The 18,392-nt window shown below is 37.0% G+C and overlaps 1 protein-coding gene and 1 non-coding gene across 8 annotated transcripts in view; one reads left to right on the top strand and one right to left on the bottom strand.

Moving 5' to 3' along the window:
- Nucleotides 1–18,392, bottom strand: part of PTPRK (protein tyrosine phosphatase receptor type K) — a 623,130-nt gene that overhangs the window by 330,226 nt on the left and 274,512 nt on the right. The gene's annotated exons all lie outside the window — the stretch shown is intronic.
- Nucleotides 1,558–1,665, top strand: LOC112587689. Its single transcript, XR_003112188.1, has one exon. It is a non-coding gene; the product is annotated as a U6 spliceosomal RNA (small nuclear RNA).

Below are 18,392 nucleotides of genomic sequence, written 5' to 3'. Positions count from 1 at the left end.
GAGAAGAAAACAGAAACAGATACTTTACCCCAAATCATCTAAACTGTCAGTTGCTTTAGATAATCAGTTTAAGAGCAGGCCTATGATAGGAATATCCACGTTTTACTTTTATTATTTTGCATGTCAATAGGAAACATCAACATCAAAAGTCTATTTTGTGAAATAACAAAAAAATACAAAATACTTTGGCTCATTTAGTCTTTTTACAATAGGAGATTAACTGGTACTTCTTTGTTTTGCATGAAGTTGTAACTGTCCTAAGCCAAAGGCAAAAAATGTCCTAAAGTACACAGCATTCTAGATAATTCATAAACAATTACAGCCTATCTTCCTTCAGGGTTTGCTGAGCAGTGGTAGGTCCAGCTTTATATGGCCCACTACCCTGACCCCCAGCTGATCTCACAAGGGAGAGTAATGCACTATAGTCCGTAATGGGCACTCCTACCTCTGTGAGGCAGGAGAAGCGGGGGCTTACTCCATGGGAACTTTTCCAAGGCCAAATAGAAAGAAGGTTCTAGAAGAATCACTCATCAGTACTGGGAGTACCTGTTAGAAGGCAAATGGCTCCAAGGGTGGCTGGGGGGAGGTTAATGCTTTATGAAGAAGCTGTCAGAAGAATTTGGAAAAAATCACCTAAGAATGAAGAGGAGACTGTTAGTGGAGAGACACTCACTGTGGTGGTAACAGAAGGGACCAGAAAGAACCATAATTTGGTGATCCCAGTAGTATGTTGGTAAATTTTCCACAACTTACTGGGAAAGCAGGAAAGACGACAGATTCTGGTTTGTGACACGTATTCAGTGGTGAAAATACTCCCACCATGGCCAATCTCAAGCTACAAATGCTAAGTTACTGAATGCAGAGTGGGACGAGACATGAGGCAGCATATTATCATATATATGGTATTTTGTACCATAAAAAGATAAACATCAAGAGCACAGACAATAAAATGAAGCAAGTTAATTAGGAAGTGATTAGTTTTAACTATTTATAATTTTCTTTTTTAACATAATTCACTTATATAACACAATTAGTAATGGTTACTTTAACAGCAAGATCACAAAATTTCTGAATATTTAACAATCAGCCTATGTGAGCCAGTACAAGGCAGTTTTTGCACAGCTATAAAAGAAACAAACTCAGAGTAAAATCAGGGGTTGCTCCTGACAGCTAACACAGGTCCAACTAAGGAAAATTTGTGTCTACTTCCAACCATGTACTGACAAGAAGACAAAAGAAACAGTTAACTGTGTACTGACTTCTCTCCTTTGAAAGCTCAACTGCAAGTCCAGGTGAGAATGAGTGGAGGGGAGGCAAAATTTGAGCACGCACACTTAAACTGGACTGACCAGGATTTTAATAACTGAAAATGATCACAAATTATGAAATCTGTCCAACATGTTGTGAAGAATCAGGGAAGAGTGAGTTAAAGTATAAATGAAAATAATGGTTGGTGGTTTCCTGAAACTTCTCTTCCATCTGGACAAACATGCTGAAGGTGGCACTATTTGGAATACCAAGCTAGTTATCCACTGCTAACAAGAAAACCAAGATTTAGTGCTCACTTGGGCAGCACATAAACTAAAACTGGAACAATACAGAAGCTAGCATGGCCCCTGCACAAGGATGACTGCCATGCAAATTCATGAAGCATTCCATATTTTTCAGACATTTCTCCAAAGACATACAGATGACTAACAAACACATGAAAAATGCTCAACATCACTCTTTATTAGAGAAATGCAAATCAAAGCCACAATGAGGTACCATCTCTCATTGATCAGAATGACTGCCATCAAGAAGTCTACAACAATAAACACTGGAGACAGTGTAAAGAAAAGAGAAACCTCTAATACCATTGGTGGGAATGCAAACTAGTACAGTCACTGGAGAACAGGGGGAGATACCTTAAAAAACTGGAAATAGAACTGCCATACAACCCAGCAATCCCATTGCTGTCCACATTGAGGAAACAAAACTAAAAGAGACCTATGTACCTCAACGTTCATTTCAGCACTGTTCACAATAGCTAGGACATGGAAGCAACCTAGATGTCCAATTCAGTTCAGTTCAGTCGCTCAGGCATGTCCGACTCTGCAACCCTATGGACAGAAGCATGCCAGGCCTCCTTGTCCATAACCAGCTCCTGGAGTTTACTCAAACTGATGTCCATTGAGTCGGTGATGCCATCCAACCATCTCATTCTCTGTCATCCCCTTCGCCTCCTGCCTTCAATCCTTCCCAGCATCAGGGTCTTTTCCAATAAGTAAGTTCTTTGCATCATGTGGCCAAAGTATTGGAGTTTCAGGTTCAACATCAGTCCTTCCAATGAATATTTAGGCCTGATCTCCTTTAGGCTGGACTGGCTGGATTATCCTTGTGGTCCAAAGGACGCTCAAGAGTCTTTTCCAACACCACAGTTCAAAAGCATCAATTCTTCGGTGCTCAGCTGTTTATATAGTCCAACTCTCACACCCATACATGACCACTGGAAAAACCAAGCCTTGACCTGAGGGACCTTTATTGGCAAAGTAATGTCTCCACTTTTTAATATGTTGTCTAGGTTGGTCATAACTATTCTTCCAAGGAGCAAGAGTCTTTTAATATCATGGCTGCAGTCACCATTTGCAGTGATTTTGGAGCCCCAAAAAATGAAGTCTGCCACTGTGTCCACTGTTTCCCCATCTATTTCCCATGAAGTGATGGGACCGGATGCCATGATCTTCATTTCCTGAATGTTGAGCTTTAGGCCAACTTTTTCACTCTCCTCTTTCACTTTCATCAAGAGGCTCTTTAGTTCTTCTTCGCTTTGTGCCATAAGGGTGGTGTCATCTGCATATTTGAGGTTATTGATATTTCTCCCAGCAATCTTGATTCCAGCTTGTGCTTCTTCCAGCACAGCATTTCTCATGATGTACTCTGCATAGAAGTTAAATAAGCAGGGTGACAATATATAGCCGTGACTTAACTCCTTTCCCAATTTGGAACCAGTCTGTTGTTCCATGTCCAGTTCTAACTGTTGCTTCCTGACCTGCATACAGATTTCTCAAGAGGCAGGTAAGGTGGTCTGGTATTCCCATCTCTTTCAGAATTTCCCACAGTTTATTGTGATCCACACAGTCAAAGGCTTTGGCATAGTCAATAAAGCAGAAATAGATGCTTTTCTGGAACTCTCTTGCTTTTCCATGATCCAGCATATGTTGGCAATTTGATCTCTGGTTCCTCTGCCTTTTCTAAAACCAGCTTGAATATCTGGAAGCTCACCGTTCACATATTGCTGAAGCCTGGCTTGGAGAATTTTGAGCATTACTTTACTAGCATGTGAGATGAGTGCAATTGTGCGGTAGTTTGAGCATTTTTGGCATTGCCTTTCTTTGGGACTGGAATGAAAACTGACCTTTTCCAGTCCTGTGGCCACTGCTGAGTTTTCCAAATTTGCTGGCATATTGAGTGCAGCACTTTCACAGCACCATCTTTCAGGATTTGAAAGAGCTCAACTGGAATTCAATCACCTCCACTAGCTTTGTTCGTAGTGCTGCTTTCTAAGGCCCACTTGACTTCACATTCCAGGATGTCTGGCTCTAGGTCAGTGATCACACCATTGTGATTATCTGGGTCGTGAAGATCTTTTTTGTACAGTTCTTCTGTGTATTCTTGCCATCTCTTCTTAATATCTTCTGCTTCTGTTAGGTCCATACCATTTCTGTCCTTTATCGAGCCCATCGTTGCATGAAATGTTCCCTTGGTATCTCTAATTTTCTTGAAGAGATCTCTAGTCTTTCCCATTCTGTTGTTTTCCTCTGTTCTTTGCATTGATCGCTGAGGAAGGCTTTCTTATCTCTCCTTGCTATTCTTTGGAACTCTGCATTCAGATGCTTATATCTTTCCTTTTCTCCTTTGCTTTTTGCTTCTCTTCTTTTCACAGCTATTTGTAAGGCCTCCCCAGACAGCCATTTTGCTTTTTTGCATTTCTTTTCCATGGGGATGGTCTTGATCCCTGTCTCCTGTACAATGTCATGAACCTCATTCCATAGTTCATCAGGCACTCTATCTATCAGATCTAGGCCCTTAAATCTATTTCTCACTTCAACTGTATAATCAAGGGGTTTGATTTAGGTCAAACCTGAATGGTCTAGTGGTTTTCCCTACTTTCTTCAATTTAAGTCTGAATTTGGCAATAAGGAGTTCATGATCTGAGCCACAGTCAGCTCCTGTGGCTCATTTCATGGTGGAGCATTCTGACAAAATGTGGTCCACTGGAGAAGTGAATGGCAAACCACTTCAGTATTCTTGTGTTGAGAACCCCATAAACAGTATGAAAAGGCAAAAAGATAGGACACTGAAAGATGAACTCCCCAGGTCAGTAGGTGCCCAATATGCTACTGGACATCAGTGGAGAAATAACTCCAGAAAGAATGAAGAGATGGAGCCAAAGCAACACCCAGTTGTGAATGCGACTGGGGGGTTTCAGGACGGGAAGACACATGCGCACCCATGGCTGATTCATGTTGATGTGTGGCAAAAAACACCACAATATTGTAAAGTAATTAGCCTCCAATTACAATAAATAAAGTTAATTTTAAAAAACCAAGATTAAAGAAATAATCTTTCCTTTATAGAAAAACAACCTGGTATTTTAAACAATGATATCATATAAATGGTGATATACGCTGTCCTGCTCTTTCCTTAAGGGCATCTTTTCTCTACCACAGATTAACAGCAAACTTGAAGGGTTATAAAGTGCACTAAATTTGCAAGTCATCATTGTTAAGAACCATAACGTAGAGTACCTCAATGCACTTTCTTTTATTTGTTCCACACAAAAGAGCTGCAAGGTAGGTAGCACAGTTATTAATAGTCATATCTTGAAGCTGAGAAAAATTAAATAATGTGCTTGCCTAACAGTCAAAACTTGAATACACTCAAAAGGTCTACACAGTTATATATGAGCTAAAGAACACTGGTTTCAGAAATCAGACTCAGGATCTAATCCTGAGTATGCCACTGACAGGTGATATGGGGTCACTCTCTGGGTCATAATGTTTTCTCCTATAAAATTAAATCATCGAACTGTAATATCTGTAACGTCTCTCTAGAATTATGATTCTGTTTCACCAGGAGGGAAGGCAACATGTCTGGAAGACCAGGGTAGTGATTACACAACTAAGAACAAAATGATACTAAAGGGAAGAATTCAGGCCAGGCATACAGAGTGCAAGAAATAAATAATCTTGTACTAAACCAGGTGTCAACACAGAAGCTTTTATATGCTTCCTTCAAACAATGCTTCCAAGCATTTCCAAGTTTGTTTAACCAACAGGGCTTGCCTGTGGATTTAAGTGAAAACATGAAATTAAAGTGGCATATGAAGGTATACAGAAGACTGTAATTGAGGTTGGGGGCAGAATTGCTAAGCAGTTCACCTGAAAATTAGATCTCACTCTGTTCTAGAGATTATCAAATAGCAAAATGAAACATTTTATAATTTATTATAAGATTGGCTATTATGTTATTAATATTATAAAAGTACAGCTAATTAAATGATACTTTTGATATACAGGTTTTCAGGAACAAGCAGAAACAAAATATCCACAGATTAATGCATACCCAGAAAGTAACAAATCAATATCAGTGATGAGTCTTTACAAAGTAAATGGTAAAAGGAAGAAAGTCTCTGATTCATCTACATGCCATAAATGCATCTTTGAACAGGCAAAACTGTGATGCATTTCTAAAACCAATTTATAAGAATGGAAGTTACTTAGGTCAGTCAATAAAGTATGAAATATTTTATGTTCTCTCTCTCCCTTATTCTTCTATAATTGATTTCTGGACCAAAACCTATTAACTGCTGTATTATTTAAAACTTATGCCTTTCAAAGGAGCAAAGATCTCTCTCCTTTATTTATATTTGTTTTTCACATCCATAATAAAAACAGAAAATAAAAACATGTGGCCAGATATATGTAAAACATGCAAACCCAAGAAAGCCATGACTAGGTTTATAATTCAGCCTTGACCCACCTAAGCTGGGGTTCTGGGTCATGATTTTACTATGTGAGAATTCATGAACTTCTCATATGCCTTCTTCATTCTCTCAAACACAGAGCTGATTTGAAGGGGATCTCATGATAACATGTGAACTATTCTAACATGGAATAGGCATTCATTACATTCTTTACTTCTGATTAGAGTCCAGTTAAGAAAGGTCATGGCTTCAGTGAGGCTTCCTACAGCTCTCAGGAAAGACCTCCAATATGTTGACAAGAAACATTTACAATGACCTTTCAGGATTTCAGGAATCTCTTGATCAATTCATGTTATCCACAGGGATAGAACAATGCCTGGGTGTCTTTATTTTTGTCTCTATACAAAGCTGTTAACCACTACATCAGACCCACCTAACCATCCAAAACACATAGTCCAACCAAAGTTACGAACATGATGGCAAACACGAGACAGAATTTAGAAAGATGGTAACAATAACCCTGTGTACGAGACAGCAAAAGAGACACCGATGTATAGAACAGTCTTATGGACTCTGTGGGAGAGGGAGAGGGTGGGAAGATTTGGGAGAATGGCATTGAAACATGTAAAATATCATGTATGAAATGAGTTGCCAGTCCAGGTTCGATGCACGATACTGGAGGCTTGGGGCTGGTGCACTGGGACGACCCAGAGGGATGGAATGGGGAGGGAGGAGGGAGGAGGGTTCAGGATGGGGAACACATGTATACCTGTGGCGGATTCATTTTGATATTTGGCAAATCTAATACAGTTATGTTAAGTTTAAAAATAAAATAAAATTTAAAAAAAAAAAAAAAAAAAAGAAAAACAAAGAACTAGTATTCACTGAACACTTATTTGCCAGACAGTACCTTAGGCACTTTTGAACAAATTTGAGGTCTAGACACAATAAATAAGTTGTATAAGCAAAGAGAAAGCAAGTGATTCAGCTGGGATTTTACTCTAACTGGATTTAATCCCAAAGTCCATGCTCATTAAAACTGTATAACTCTTCCTCCAACACATAGCTACTACCTACAAGTCACAAAACATCTTCCCCTGAAAAGTTTGTACTGAACAGTTGACCAAACAACCCACAAGACTCCACAGTTAGTAGCAAAAACATATAAAACTCCCTTGTCTGTGGTCTTGGAACCATGTCTATGTACAGACTCTGAAACATTAAGTAAAATATTCATTTCTTGCTTAAATATCCTAAGGATGGTGCAAATATACACACACAAGAGTGTACATCAAAGCTGTCAACAGCAATAGTATATAAGTTAAAAATTGAGATTTATGAAAATAGATCTGGTAAGTCTAACTAGAAACGAGCTTAAATAAATAAATAAATTAAATAAATAAAAGAGCTTAAATAGATCTATTTTCAGACTACTTGGGTTAATGGACCATTCTGATTTTCTTGTGATTATAAGGAAATGTACAATTCGGCTGAAATATACACTGAACCATCATAAAACTATCAGCATCGTGTTTTAGCACCTTAGAAAATTTCTATTATTCCTCTTTCAGTCTAATAGAGTAACAGGAAAAATGAGATAGTAGTGGCAGGGAAGACTGGAATGAAGTACTCAGTTGCTATGAAATAATCACTGTGTCAAAGGAATGGATACATTTGTTTGTACCTTTCCAGTCTTATGCCCAGAGGTGTGTGATTATCTAATAATCATTGCTGTTCCCCAGAGAAACATGTTTTGCTTCATGCTACAATTTTTTAAAAATGAAAAACGTATTGCTAGAGGTGCCCGTTAAATTGATGATGATGACTTAAATTAACCCACATTTGTCACTAAATTTCAAGGGTCATCCATTATTGAACACAAAAAGACATATTTCTTACATGAGAGGAAGCAAAAAACACAAAGAAAGTGAGAGAATCATTAATTAAAGTTTATATAAGACAGAGAACTATTAGAAATACTTGATTTCAGTCTTCCTGGGAATCAGGGTCCATATACAGAAAGGCAAAGCATCAAAGACATGCAAAGAATAAAGCAGTTTACTTGTGTTTGCCAACTGCATTACTGATAGAAACTATCGTTATTCTGTAATAACCACTGTGCCCCAGTGAACAGTAAAATTATTTTTAACAATTCATTTGTTTTACAATCTCCAAAACATAATGGCTCTAGTTAAATTACTGTAGTACAATAATATGATCATCTACCCCTAAATCAGTCCTTTATCTGGAGTCCTAAGTCCTCTTTAAATATAAAGGTCATCTAAAGCAAAATATTTTCAGTATATTTAATCTATTCTTACTATTTCATTTTTTTGCTACCTATGTATTTTCTAAAGACAAAATAAGATAATTCAAATGTTTATTAATGACTCAAAAAACAAAAGTAAAAGATTTAATGTACTGCCTTGAGAGATACTTTTCAGATTTTTTTCCTTACCTTGACAGGAAAGAGAGAACTGTATGTTAACATTCCTGAGGGAAATAGTCATTAGTATTTTCATTTTCTTTCCACCAATAAAATATAAATATGAAGTCACTGAAGATGACTTGTGACTGTTCATCTTTCATCTTCTTCAGTCATTTTTTGTACTTCTACACTCATGAAAATCATATGTACAAGCTATCTCTCTGATGTTACAGACAGAAAAAAAGAGACCACATCAATCAGTAATTTCATTGTCAAGTTAGAACCAGACAGGAGTACAATGTGGTAAAAGTATCTTAAGCTCACAAGCTCAGGGTTAATTAGTTCCAGAAAAGTTCCAGAGGGCAGGGATTTATTCCCTTTGATAAAACAAAGGAAGTTTAGTAAAATGCCCTCTAATATTCAACTCTAAAATCCCGGAGTTTGTCACTTTTATTTCAAAAAAAAAGAAAATTGGAATATTGCTGTCCTGCAAAAATTTGTAACTAGTCCATTCATTAAATTCATTAATTTCTTCATTATTAGAATAAGAATGAAATTGACTAATTGTAAGCCAACAGCTACAAGTAAATGCTGTAAACCTGTCACTGAAAATACATGAAAACTAAATTTCTAAATTACATGTATAAAAAGTATTATGTGATATTTTAACTACTAAAACTAAGAATGTTCTGAATAGGTAAATATCTGTGAAACAAAAATCATTAGATAGCATAAATAAAAAATATATAAGTACTTAAATTGAGTTAAGGGTTCAAGCAGCAATTCCTAATTTTAGCAACTAATTCTGTGCCCAGCAATGAGCAAGACAATAGGGGGAAGACAGGTTACAGTAGAAAACATGAATCCTGTGCTCAGCAGAAGAAAAAATAATTTGAAAATTATCTATCTATAACATCAGGCAATACAGCAGGACATTTGGCTACAAACCTAAAATAAAGACAATCCCACCAATCAAGGAAATGACAAACCACTCAAGTATTCTTGCCTGGAGAATTACATGGCCAGAGGAGCCTGGCGGGCTACAGCGCATGGGGTCGCTAACAATCAGACACTACGGAGCCACTGTCACTCATTCACTCAACAATCAAGAAGCCAGAGACAGGGTGAAACACAAAAAGAGAAGAAGGTACAAAGAGAAGGTACAAAAAGAAGGTGCAGGGAGAAGGTACAAAAAGACATTATGTGGGTTATGTAGATGTAGCTACATAGATATGTTGAAACACAGAGGTGAGGCTGGAGTGGTTCAAAAGAAGGTGACAAAGGGTATGATTCAGTTCAGTTCAGTTCAGTTCAGTCGCTCAGTCGTGTCCGACTCTGCGACCCCATGAATCGCAGCATGCCAGGCCTCCCTGTCCATCACCAACTCCCGGAGTTCACCGAGACTCACATCCATCGAGTCAGTGATGCCATCCAGCCATCTCATCCTTTGTTGTCCCCTTCTCCCCCTGCCCCCAATCCCTCCCAGCATCAGAGTCTTTTCCAATGAGTCAACTCTTCACATGAGGTGGCCAAAGTACTGGAGTTTCAGCTTCAGCATCATTCCTTCCAAAGAAATCCCAGGGCTGATGTCCTTCAGAATGGACTGGTTGGATCTCCTCGCAGTTCAAGGGACTCTCAAGAGTCTTCTCCAACACCACAGTTCAAAAGCAAAGGGTATGATTAGAGGGGCCAGAAAAACAGGCATACAGTTTTGATTCTTCAAAGCCAGTTTGCAGGATGCCCTAATGTGGATATTGATACCGGATAGGCCAGTTAATCAAGAGAATGACATATAGAAATCTAGGTAATGGTGGGAATAAAGAATGTAACCCAGACATGAAACATGACAAAGACAATGCAATTCAAAAACTGATTCTATCATGAAAAATTGAAGAGTAGTTTGGGTTATAATAAAGTTGAGTCAGTTTCAACTGCAACATTTCCAACTAGAGAAATTATGAGAATGATGTGGTACTGATATAAACACAAAAATTGGACACAGTAGGAGTATCAAGAGTAAATATAAACAGTTAAGACCTAAACTATTGATAACTGAAAGTATAAAGAAGCCAGCTACAGCTATGCAAAATCTTTCTTTATTTACATTTCTTTTACCACCTGCATAAGTCCTAGGGATAAGAATGGGCAGATAAAAAAAAAAAAAAAGAATGGGCAGATGTTAAATTTGGGATTGTTGTTTTTTAAGTATCTTAAAATCATTGATGTAGCAACTAAAAGGCAATATATTCCCCAAAAGTAACTCCTCCAGTATAATGAATGTGATGCAGTTTTTCTATGCAATAAGGCAAAATCAATTTAGCATCCTCGGTGGCAACAAGAAAAGTCTTTAAATAAATTAACTTTCCCTTCCACTGAATCTACTTTCTAGTCAATTATCTTTAACCCATAGCAGGCAGCCTTTACTTTTGGCCCATGATGGGTTTCCCAGAAACCACATCTTACAGATAGCTGTAAAGAGCATTAGGCTTTCCCATAGGAATGATGCTGTAAGTTGGGTAGTTTCTGACACCAACAAATCATGATGATGTCAATCATACATTATGAAAAAAAAAAATGCAAACTTATTAATGTATAAATATAATCATTTTAGGACTACCTGGGTAGCTCAGTGGTAAAGAATCTGCCTGCAATGCAGGAGACCCTGGTTAGATTTCTGGGTTAGGAAGTTCCCCTGGACAAGGGACAGGCTACCCACCCCAGTATTCTTGGGCTTCCCTGGAGAATCAGACAGTAAAGAATCCAATGCAGGAGACCTAGGTTTGATCTCTGGGCTGGGAAGATCCCCTGGAACAGGGCATAGCAACCCACTCCAGTAGTCTTGCCTGGAGAATCCCCATGGACAGAAAAGTCTGGTGGGTTACAGTCCATGGAGTTGCAAAGAGTCAGACATGACTGAGCAACTAAGCACAGCACAAAGCATAATCCTTTTAAATAGTAAAATTATATTCCAAGTCATCTAAAATTTCAGTACTGAGGAAACCTTAGAAAATGTCTAAATTGCAACATCATATTTTTCTCAGATTAAAAAAAAGAGACACATATAGGTTAAACTGGATTCAAAAGATTTCAGTATTAGAACTTTGAGTTCAACTGGCTCAAAGATCAATATACTTAACATTCATTCCCCTACTTTACAAAACTATATGCAACGAGCATAAGTAATTAGTAAACACTAATAGAAGAGCCAACGTGCTACAAACTAAACACATTTCCACATCAGAGAGGCATTCTGCACATTTCCACATATGGTACAGATGCCAGAAAACTCAAAAACATCATATATATACAAGTCTCTATGGAATGTATAATATGAGCACCCAGGAGTCTTAACTTTTAGAATGTGCTTTTGAAGAGCAGTTAAAGAGTATTTAGACAGTACACATTTATTTAAAATGCTACTAAGGAAATTTTTAATTTATTTCTGCACTCAAAAAATAGAAGTAAAACCATCCCAGGAAGCATTCTGTTTAAATGTAGCCATTGTCATACAGATGGCTTTGTCATATAAAACAAATTTGTCATACAAAAAAAATCTTGTCATGCAGGAATCACTGAACCAGTCAGTCATCAAAGAAACCAGCTCTTGCTTTGTTTTTTGTTGTTGTTCAGTCGCTAAGTCATGTCCAACTCTTTGCGACCCCATGGACTGCAGCACACCAGCCTTTCCTGTCTTTCATTATCTCCCAGACTTATGTCCATTGAGTCAGTGATGCTATCCAGCCATTTCATTTTCTGTCACCCTCTTCTCCTCCTGCTCTCAATCTTTCCCAGCATCAGGATCTTTTCTAATAGGCTGGTTCTTTGCATCAGGTGGCCCTTGTCAACTTGTGGCAAGGAAGACATCCTTCATTCAAATCCTTATCATCAAGGACAGCCTTGAAGGAAATTATAAAGAAAACACATACACACACACAAGGCTGCCTTAGTGTTATAGTCTATGGAGGAAGAGAACAGAAACTGCAACCTTTTGCCTTGATAACAGTGAGAGAAAGACAAATTAAAAAAAAAAAAAAAAAAAACTCATCTGAAGTTAATCCAAGGTAACTGAGATGGCTGGCAGAGGACCAGGTGCCAAAGAAGCCACAGCAGTTGCCAAGTTAAAACCAAACGAAACATGGTACCCTATTGCCTTAGAGTCAGAGCAGTGATTACTAGTTAAGTGCTTTAAACTTTGACAGCGATGGAGAGGGTGCCCGACCAGGTGTCCTCACTGTAGACATGGTCCTCCTGGTACTTAAACAAATCATGATGAAAGCACCACAGGGAGGTTGAAAACAGATGATTTCATTCACCCCCACCCTGTTATCAGCTTTATAATAGCCATAGCTGAAAGGTGGCTGATAAAACTAAATGTAGTAATCTCCCCTGCTAGGCTTTGATCTGGTTTTCTGGCAGAAGCACCTATTATCTACTCAAAACAAAAAAAGAAAGGTCTGATCAGGTGCAAATCTCTATTGGCACCTTGGCCTAAGCTCTGAAGCCCCCCTCCTCGATCAAAGTCTAAGGATTCAAAAAACACTAGCACACCATGTTCTCAACTTTGAAGAAATCATTACACATAGTCGGTGAACTGTGATTATAATATCTCTGGTTCTCTTCCAAGACTATTATTATATAATCTCTGGCCAATGCTGTGTGCTTTTAGCAAACTTCACAAGTTTATTCATTCTATTTGGGAAAGATGGAACAAATGCACTTAAAATTAATATCAAACTGAGAGGTTTAATTGGAAGTTTATTAGGGAAATAAGTATTGGAATATTAACAGCACCCTTAATTATATTAACAATTCAGTCTTCTAAAACAAGAACTCTAAAATCAATCATAAAGTTTTGCATATGTTGATTATAAGGGACTTAACCACACATGGATTAATCATGAAAATATAAGTTAAAAATAATAAACAATGGAATTTTAGTATGACATTAAAGAATATATCAAGTATTTCAGAAAGCAGTAGTATTTCATCTTTGTGAAGTCCCAAATCTCACTGTTTAAAAATCATACATTCTCTACCTTAATGAAGTATGTAAAATTAAGTTTACAAGCAGCAGAAGATCAAAATTGGACAACTTAGTTATACAAAGAACCCAGATTTTAAACCTGAGTCTTCACAACTCCTTCAAATTTACAATCTAACATGCAATGTCTTCAGCTATAATCACTTTTAATATTGAACTCTAGACCAAAGGATGTCTGTGTGAAATGGAAAAACAGTCATGTATTTCTGATACAAGACTATCTAGAATCATCTCCCTTGAATACACTCATGGAATACCCAGTTAAGAAGAATTCTAGTAAGGATACATGAAATATTAATCAATGTAAAAGAAGCAATTTACTACTATAATGTCTCAAGAGTCCTACAATAGTATGAACTTTACAAGCTTTCTTCTCACCATCAAAATGAATAACAATAATGCAGTGAATAAAATTTAAAACTATTATTATAAACTTATATTCTCTTTCTCAAATATATATATATGTATATGTATATATACATATATATATATATACATACACACACATACACAGATAAGCCACGGTTCCTTTTTAAATTATTAGTGAACATAGTTTATTGAATATATTACAGTAAGAGTAAAAACAACATAAACCACTAAAAATCAAACTCCTATTTTGTAAAAGGCAAATGTTTAACTTTTCATGTCATTCGCTCAGTTGTGTCCAACTCTTCGCAAAGCCATGGACTGCAGCATGCCAGATTTCCCTGTCCATCACCAACTCCCAGAGCTTACTCAAACTCATGTCCATCGAGTCGGTGATGTCATCCAACCATCTCATTCTCTGCTGTCCCCTTCTCTTCCTGCCTTCAGTCTTTCTCAGCATCAGGGTCTTTTCCAGTCAGTTCTTTGCATCAGGTGGCCAAAATACTGGGAGTTTCAGCATCAGCATCAGTCCTTCCAATGAATATTCATGACTGATTTCCTTTAGGATTGACTGGTTGGATCTCCTCACAGTCCAAGGGACTCTCAAGAGTCTTTTCCAACACCACAATTCAAAATCATCAATTCTTCGGTGTTCAGCTTTCTTTACAGTCCAACTCTCACATCCACACATGACTACTGGAAAAACCATAGTTTTGACTAGATGGACCTTTGTCAGCAAAGTAACGTCTATGCTTTTTAATATGCTGTCCAGGTTGGTCATAGCTTTTCTTCCAAGGAGCAAGTGTATTTTAATTTCATGGCTGCAGTTATCATCTGCAGTGATTTCAGAGCCCAAGAAAATAGTCTGTCACTTTCCACTGTTTTCTAATCTATTTGCCATAAAGGGATGAGACTGGATGCCATGATCTTAGTCTTTTAAATGTTGAGTTTTAAGCCAGCTTTTTCACTTTCCTCTTTTACTTTCAAGAAGCTCTTTAGTTCTTCACTTACTGCCATAGGGTGGTGTCATCTGCATATCTGAGGTTATTGATATTTCTCCCAGCAATCTTTATTCTAGCTTGTACTTCATCCATCCTGGCATTTCACATAATGCATTCTCCATGACGTTTAAATTTCACATGATGTACTCTGCTTGATGTTTAAATTCTACCTTTACAATACAATTATAGGCTTCCCTGGTGGCTCAGGTGGTAAAGCGTCTGCCTGCAGTGCGAGATACCCAGGTTCGATCCCTGGGTTGGGAAGATCCCCTGGAGAAGGAAATCGCAACCCACTCCGGTACTCTTGCCTGGAAAATTCCATGGACTGAGAGGCTCCTCAGAGCCTGGTAGGCTCCAGTCCATGGGGTCGCTAAGAGTAGGACACAACTAAGCGACTTCACTTTACTTTACTTTACAATACAATTATAATTTTTAAAATGTTGGCCAATAGAATAGACCCACTATTTCAAATAATAATGACCTACAATCTCAAATAAATAAGATGTTTTAAATTGCATTGCCAAATTGTTACTGTTTTATTTTCCTAAAAGAAGTGCATTCCTAGGACACCAGAGGGTATATTCTCCCTGCCTAGGCTTTGTCTCTGATAAATGAAACATCTTTCATCTCCTAAAGAAACTGTCATTTTACAAAAATCAGAAAACTACAATTATAATCAAATACTTGGTTAAGTAAATTATTACTATGACCCTATAAAGACATCTCAGTAATTATTAAAAACATAACTTGAAAATTCTTGATCATTTTCAAATTTACTATCCAGCCATAGTTAACTGCTTACTGGGGCTTACAATTCCCCTAAATAAATTTAAAATTATATCTGTCCCATTGGCAGATAGGTCTGCAGAGGAAATCACTGGCATTCACACTCAAATAAAAAGCCCAGGTTGTTCCACTGGTCACCACAGAAATAGACTAGAAAGCATTTTATTCTGGGTCCAAACAGATGATTCAGAAATACCTTCTAAAAGTCACAAGTAGCTTGTCTCACCATTAAGTTTGTAGGCCAGCTCATGGAAAGAGTAGTAAGTGAAATAGCCTGATTTCACTTAGATAAAGTAAATATCTGTCTGTACCATTTTCAATTATCATGAAAAAAGTTAAAAGGCAAATTTCTGGTTTAAGCTAACCAATAAAAGCAGGATGAGTGAACTTGGCCCTTTTGTTGATGCTGAGGTCTGATAACTAAAATTATTCAACAGAATTACATTTGAAAGCACGTTGGAATACTATCAATTCATTTACACCATAAGCTCTCTTATGCTCCTGTTTCCCCAATGAAGAATAAGTAAATCTGTGTGACTGCAATACATCAGACACTAGTGTGAACACTTACCATCTACATTACTATGTGTTTCAATAGCGTGTGCAGTACATGACACTGCTTCATTTTATTTTCTAACAACACACTTAAGATGCAGGTATTAAATCTATTTTGGAGGTTAAGATACTAAGCTTCACAAATGTTGACTAATTTCACGTGCTGTGCTGTGCTATGCTTCGTCAGTCAGTCGTCTCTGACTCTTTGTGACCCCACAGACTGTAGCCCGCCAGGCTCCTCTGTCCATGGGGATTCTCTAGGCAAGAATATTAGAGTGGAAAAAAAAAAAAAAAAAAAAGAATGCTAGAGTGGGTTGCCGTGCCCTCCCACAGGGGATCTTCCCAACCCAGAGATCAAACTCAGGACTAATTTCATAGAGCTCAGTAGATGAACTCAAATGGTTCTGAAGCCTGTGCTCTTACTTTGCATGCAACACTGCAAGAATTGTTTCTATATATATTTCTGTTTACTTTTTTCAATGTGAAGCAGAATGCTCATAGCCCTGAGATGGTTTACTCTATATTTTATTTATCTGTGGAATTTTTGTGTCTTTGTTTATAACCAACAGTTAAGTTCCATAATGTTACCTAAAAAGGGTAAAGAAGGGTTCAAGTACCTATAGCCCCCATCTGTGTGTATTTGTTTGTAAAGAGAAAAAAACTAATAAATTGATAAGTGAGGGCAGTGCATTAATTTTAGGAATGGTTACAATAGTGAGAGACTGAAAGGAGAAAAATACTAAACCAGGAGTTGACATTTCTGATGGTAATCACAGGGAATAAGGATTAGATTACCCAACTCTACTATGGCAGGAGGTAAGCATGGTTCAATGAGTAGACTTTACATGGGGATTTAATATCCGAATGTTCTGGAATGAAAATAAACCACAACAATGGGAGACATGACACAATACAAAGGGCACTTATTAGTGAAAGTTAGGACTTTAAATCCCACTGTCACTAATTCATTGTACAATATCACAAATGTGGCAAATTTAGGCCCCAAATTGTTCTCACCTATAAAACGAGAAAGCTCGCTGGACAAAATGCTTTCTAAGGTATCCTTAAGTATTAATTTTTCATTGGGCTAAAAAGACAACTTGCTACATCTGACATATTATAAGCAATGCTCCAGGTTCTTTCCAGATTAAGTATTGTATTTTTCTTTGCACATGATATATTTTTCTTTGTTCTTTCGGACAAACCAAAACCAACCAAGCTTCCAAAATGGGGGTATTATATATAAGCAATGTCTACTTTGTAGAATTTAACCAGTGTAATGATACATGTAAACCTTTAAAACTATATTAAATATTCAATTAGCATCAATTAAATATTAAATAATTAAATATTAAAATAATTTGTTATTATGAGATACTACATCTTAATTACAAATGCCAATGTACTAAATTATTGAATACACAAGTGCATAAGATTCTGCTCAAGGCAACATATGTAAAGTTTTATGATATCTGTGAGTAATTTAAACACACATTTACTCATGTCTACTAACAGCATTTACCAGTACATCTTATTTAAAGCAGCAAAAATACTGTATTTAAACACAGAAGTTCAAGAGAAGTTCAAAAAGAAAACAAATTTATTTCTTTCATAACTATTCTTTTCCACTTACAGATGTTTTATATGTATTTATTTAGATCTGTCTCCTTTCTTTTCTAGAAAAGACTAAAAGCAGCTGAAAGGATACATTAGCCACAAGAATATTCTACAAGTGTAAAATCAGAGGGAAAGAGAAAAATGAGAATAAAGACATCAGTTAGAGCCAGAAATAAAGCTCATATATTTTTACCATGAAATTTATATACTTCATATTAGAGAGCCATAAATTGGTTCTAAGCTTTCTAGCAATAAATGCAACATGCAGTTCCCAGTGTAATTTAATTCAATAAAACAATTTCTTTGGGAGAAAAACTGATGTGTTCCTGTGCTAGTCTCTGAAGATCTGGTTTGAATTGGAGATAGATTTTAGATAATATGGGAACCTAGAGATAAAAAGGATCAGTTACCTTTTAAGCAATCTTCCTCAAATATTATTTCTCCAAATCATGGGCTCCAATGAGTTCAAGACTGTTCACTTCCTGAAAAGGACTATTCAACAATGCCATTTAAATGCACACACACACATGTTTCAACAACTCTAAATTTTAAGAAATTGTGTATAAGGAGCCTATATACTTTAATAAGAATTAAGGACTATTGCCTTAAAAAGATCTGACCATGTCCACT

The sequence above is a fragment of the Bubalus bubalis genome, chromosome 10, assembly GCF_019923935.1.
Source record: "Bubalus bubalis isolate 160015118507 breed Murrah chromosome 10, NDDB_SH_1, whole genome shotgun sequence".
NCBI lineage: Eukaryota > Metazoa > Chordata > Mammalia > Artiodactyla > Bovidae > Bubalus > Bubalus bubalis.
The sequence above is the reverse complement of the archived record's forward strand: the minus strand, read 5'-3'. Positions and strand labels throughout refer to the sequence as shown.